Source organism: Chinchilla lanigera, unplaced genomic scaffold (genome assembly GCF_000276665.1).
Source record: "Chinchilla lanigera isolate Chin_1 unplaced genomic scaffold, ChiLan1.0 scaffold00099, whole genome shotgun sequence".
Lineage (NCBI taxonomy): Eukaryota > Metazoa > Chordata > Mammalia > Rodentia > Chinchillidae > Chinchilla > Chinchilla lanigera.
Window position 1 is genome coordinate 4,652,886 of NW_004955500.1, and position 6,036 is coordinate 4,658,921.

The window sequence follows — 6,036 nt, forward strand, 5'->3', positions numbered from 1 at the left end:
CCACCTGTGCACGAAGCTAGCGAGGAAGCGGTGTGTTCCTCTAACCGTGTGAGGAGCGTCTTCTGCTTGCTAAGTGAGACTTCAGGGCACATCACCCAAGGAGGACAGATACGAGAGAGGCACTGTGTGGTCCACAGCAGCGCTGGGTACGGAATGAAGAAATGCTAAGAGATCACCTCATCACAAAAACTACCCTTCTTTATCCTTAACGTCTAATCCAGACTTTAGCTCATTCCAGCCTCAAATTTTCTTGGACAGTTTAAGACTCAGTAGACACACAACTTAATCCTGCAAGTCAAATACATTCCCTAGCTGGGACCACAGGAAGATGCCTTGTCTGGTCACGAAATGATACTCCTGGGGCCGGGACTAATAATGATCTTCCTCCATTCAAACGTTAAAAGCCTAGCAAAGGGGCTATTAGAGATTTATTTCTGAAGTAAAATGCCCCCTTCTCTCATGTGGGGAGAATGCTGGGCTCTTAAATAGTTGGTATCTGATACCGCCAGGCACCAGGCCATATGTTTCTTATTCATAATCTCACTGCCGATACGACTTTATCGCAGAGAACTTCTAAGCGGCTTTTAAAAAAGAGATTATGAAATAAGTATGTGATTATATAAGAAATATGACCTGTTGGTAAAAATCCCAAGCGTCAGAAAAAGGCTGCTCAAGGAAACTCCAGGCTCAGCCCGCTTTCTAGAGGTGCCGAGAAATGTGTGTCAGAGGCAGATTCTCTGCCCCAAGACTTCAGATTTAAATGAGATTTACAAGTACATGTTTGCAGTACGTAATGATCACATTTATTGTGGAGTGTGAGTACGTGTACTACCACATCTTTTTACTTCCCCTCCCTGTGCAGAAATCTCCCTGTGTTCTATTACATATTATTTTGCTCTTTAAGTTATTTATACTTACAGGACAAGCCATGCGATGTTTCAGTACTTTGGATTTTAAAAAGTTACACTCACTGAATTAAAGTGGCAGTCAGAGGAGGTAAGTCTTTGGTGAAGCTTTTAGGTTCAGCCCAGTTCATTCATAAATCTGACAGAATTTGCCTAGAACTTACAGACTTTGTGCCGTTGGTCCCACTTGTAAACTTAATGAAACGTTAAGATATCCACAGTAGCAGCCTGTGAGCTAGTGAAATGCTTTAAAGTACTTTGAGAGGACAGTTACGGAACACAAGTGCCCAGGACTCCCGTCACGAGGAACCAAGCGGCACGTGTGCGCTGTGACTGCACCGCGGGCGGGTGGTGAAGGGCGAACGCTGAAAATGAGTCAAGACTGGAGCCTCCTGAGACCCAGCATTTCAGCGGCACAGTAGCGAACAAAACGCCTTGGCATCTGCCACCCTGGCTCCAGTGCCAGGGAAGAGCAGATACCCCTTTGCAGGGGTAGTGATAAAATGCCAGCTAACTGAGTGTGGATGCTGGCGCTCCTGTCTACCGCAGAGCTGCCGGTGTTCACAGGCTTACAGCCGCCCGAGTAAGTAGCCTGGAATCTGCACAGCCGTCCTGCTCTGGAAAGGCGCTCACGGCCTCTCGCAGTGAGTTCCTAGGGGCTGTGGCCAGGAACCGTGTTGAGCAGGAAACCACGGTCTCAATGTGGACGGCTCTTGGGCTCGGAAGCCGCTGTGTATTCCTACCTCAGAGCACAGGCGTTCTGCCCACTGGCTCCGGTTAGCTGCCTCCCAGTGTCAACTTGGCCCAGTGAGTCTGACCCTGTCCCTCTCGGTGACCTGCAGTACAGGGGAGAAGGCTGTGATAGAGGGGAACAGAAGGCACACGCTCAGGACTCAGGAGAGCAGCAGCCTGCCCCCTTGGACCGGCGGCGTGGCCAGCGCGTGTGCACTCCTGCCCGTGCTAGGACTGAAGGTGGCACTCGGCTCCTACCGCGCCTCCCCACCGCCCTGTGCCCCGTCGCCTGTACACGGAGAGGTGGGAACCCTGAGGTCCCTGCTGCTGCCCCGCCCGTGGATGTGCTGAGGAGGCTTGCACACCTGTGGCTCTAACTGTGGCTGGCCCTGGGCACGCGCAAGAGGAGGGCCAAGGGCAGTGCTGCCTCGCTCCGGCCAAGGTCCTGTCCTGGGTGGGCCCCACCACCACCACCGCAGACAGGAGCGCCGTGCATCCTGCTGCCATCCCACCGTGTGGGTCCCGCCTTGCCTGACTGCACTGAGGTCAGCACTGGGGACACGGCCATTCCTGGGAGCGCCGCGGGCGTGGCTCCTGCAGTTCCTGCCACCGTCACTCCCCGTGCAGCACTTCTCCCGTGGGCCTGCGCCACCGACAGGTCAGAGGGCAAGTGCTTCAGGTCCTTCACCGCTGCCGGTGCTGCCAGTGCCGGAGACCCTTGCTGGGAGCAGAGCTGGCATCAACAGTGTGTGAAGGGAGCCCCATTGCCCGCAGGGCCGCCACTCCCACTGTAAGCGTAGCCAGCATCACACACACGCCACCCGTCACTGTCCGACAACACCTGCCTGAGTGCCAGCCTGGCCCCGTCCTGCGAGGCTCACAGAGACAGCTGTGCTCCCCAGCTCCCCAACTCTGACACAGCCAAAGTCAGGAATCACAGCTAAAGAATTGGGAGGGAGACCGCACTCTGGTGCCTGGCTAGAGTCAAAGCTAACATTGCCTAACAAACCATCTTTCCGATATACATTTTCAGGAGAAAGCCGCTTACTCCGAAGGCCACCATGTAAAAGTGGTAAAGGTATCCAAGCTACTGGATGGGCAAACCTCAGTGTAGGAACATGAAAAACAAGAAAAAAAGGACTAGGAGGCCTCCAAAGAATGTACTAACTCTAACAACAGATTCCAAAGAAATCAAAATGGAGGAAATGCCTAATAAAAAATTTAAGTGATTATGTAAAAAGCTCAGTGAGATCCAAGAGAATACAGATAAATGGTCAAATAAAATTAGGAAGAATTTCTGTGAATCAAATTCAGCAAAGAGAGAGATTTGGAGAAGAAATAAATAGAAATCTTGGAAATAAAGAGATCAGTAAGTAAAAAAAATGCAACTAAAGGCCTCCAAATCAGACTGGATCAAGGGGAAAAAGGAATATTAGAACTTGAAGTCGGGCCTTTGAAATGTCCAGCTGGAGGTGGGTTGGGAGGGAGCCCGGCAGGCAAGCCAAATGGAAAAGGAAAGAGAGAAAAACGAGTGCATTCTTTGGGACCACACTACATGAAGAAATGTCCACTTTGGGGGATACTGAATGGCAAGGAGAGTAGAATTAGTGGCACAGGTAAACCTACTCCATGAAATAATACCAGAAAACTTCTCTGATCTTGGAGAAGAGATAGACATCATGTACAAGAGGCTCGTAGAACCCCAGAATAGGCACGACCAAGAAAGACCTTCACCGTGGCATTAATTATAGGCAGACTGTCAAAACTGCAAGACAAAGATATGTGAGAGAAAGCCAAGATGGCCGAAAGATTGAACAGAGTTACCCAACACCCACCGGCCCCTCCACAACGAACCAAAGCAACAGGTGTACAATTGCATGTTAAGATGAGCGACGACAGGGTAACAGTGGAGAAACTGAAACCTGAAAAATCCAAAAACCTGGAACAGCAGCATAACAAGAGAAATAAAATATTCCATCAGCTGCCACCCTGAAAAAGTCCCAGTAAGCCCTACCAGCTTCTATGCTCACAACTGGGCAGTTTCATGGCCTCTGGAGCCTTACAGCGTAAATATATTTTCAAAACCCCAAACCTGCATAGCAATCTGGATTTGGAAAAGGAATTCACTCCCTGCCTAGCAAATACCTAGGATGCTGTAGCCTGGAGCACCTTGAGAAGGAAGCTAAATTGTCTGAATTTGGGCTTACAGCCGGAAGCCTGCACGCCCCCACTTCTGGAACATCAGACATTCCACTACTCTGGCTCAGCAGTCGCTGCCTCACAAGCCACTCACGGCTCAGCTGAGTGACTCAACACAAACGCACTAGGAGTCTACACAGCAGGGAATGGGTGCTGTGATGCGGAAGGGAAGGAGGGTGATGTCCACAAGAACTGGGGGCCTGATGTTGGGTGTGCACAGTCACGTGGGGGTTCGCAGGGTGCCAGGTCTAAGGGCAACTGCACAGTGCCGCTCCTGCCACCCCGCCCCAGCAGTGTGCACGGGTGTCTGTCACTAAGAGCCAGGGAAAAGCTGTTTCTACTGCTCCCTTATATCAAGGAGGCTCAGCTGAACATCTGCCTCCAAGACACACAGACTAAGAAGGTCCTGAAGAAACTTCAGGTGGCACCAGACTCATTCCACTCTCACTCTCTGCGAAAACACCTCAGTTGAGGAATTTTGCCTGGTTCAGCTGTAACTCACTCTTACTGACCCCTGGGGGCACTTCAAAGGAAAGGATTGCTGGCGGAGGTCCCAGGCGCAGCACCATCCAGAGGCATCCATAGGCATCCATAGTATCTGACGAGGGCTGAGCTCCTTCGCCTGGGTGAGTACACCCACAGTAGCATAGCACAATTTTTCCTGCATCCACTCTTATGCAGGCCCTCTGCATTGGTCACCCCTGTCCCTTGTGTGATCATGTCCTACTGAGAAGTCTCCAGAAATATCACATTCAGATAGAAATAAAGAAAAGTAAGAATCAACAAAGAGTGCTGGGTACAAGATCTTTAGGACATCAGTAGAAGGTCAAACATCTACATCACTGGCATACCCAAATGCAAAGAAATAAAGATTAAGAGCATCAAAAACCTACCTGAAATAACAACAGAAAAAAAAAAAAAAAAAAAACTTGGGAAAGACATGAACAGCTGGGAAAGGAGGTCTCTAGGACTTTAATAGACATGACCAGAAAAGACCCTCACCATGAGTCTAACTGTTGAAAATATAGGACAAAGAAGGAATTTTTAAATCTGTAAGAGAAAATCACCAAGTCACATTAAAGACAATCCACTAGGATACTAGCAGGTTTCTGAGCAGGAACTATACAAACTAGGGCATGGAGTGAGGCATTTCAAGTCCTGAAAGAAAATAACTGCCAACCAAGATTACTACATCCAACAAGACTATTCTTTAGAGTCAAAGGAGAATTAAGTACCTTCCAAAATAAGCAGAAACTGAAGAGGATTCAGACCATCAGGCCAACCTTACAAAGGATGCTTTAGGAAGTCACATCCAGAAGTGGAAAAAAGATAACTACCATCATGACAGCATATAAAAGGACACCCCCCCAACTGAGAGGAGTAGCTACACAAACAAGAAATAGAAAAGAATCAAGCATCGTCAGTACAGCAAACCACCAAACCACAAGAATGCATAAGCGAGGAAGAATTGAACAAAACGACTTTCAAAGCAACTAGAAGAAAATTTTAAAAATGACAAGCACATACCTTTCATGAATAACTTTAAATGTAAATAGAGGTCTCTCCACTTTCAACTCTTCAGTTAAAAGATACAGACTGCTTAATGGACTAAAAATCAAAGGGACCAGGGATATACTTTGACACAGTGCCTGCCTGGCAAGCACAAGGTCCTGAGTTCAATTCCTGTACCAAAAACAAAAACAAAAAAACCCCTCCAAGACTAAAACTCAAGACTCACTAATGTGCTACTGCAAGAAACTGTCCTCACCAGTAAGACATATATGTACACAGACTGAAAGTAAATGGATGGAAAATAATATTCCAAACAAGCACAATCCAAAACAAGCAGAAGTAGACAACTTATATCTGACAAAATAGACTTTAAGATGCAAATAAAAGAGATAAAGGTCACTATATAATGATCAAGAGACCAATTCATCAAGAAATATAAGAATTATAAATCTATATGCTCCAAACCAAACACTCAATTTTATAAAGGAAGTACTATTAGACCTAAGAAGAGAGAGAGAGCCTCCAATACAATAATAGTGGAGGATTCCAGTATCTCACACATACCAATGGATCAATTATCCAGACAAAAGATCACCAAGGCAACCTCACAGTGAAACTCTATGATAGATCTGATGGACTTGGACATTTACAGAGCATTCCATGCAAGAACGGCAGAACTATACATTCT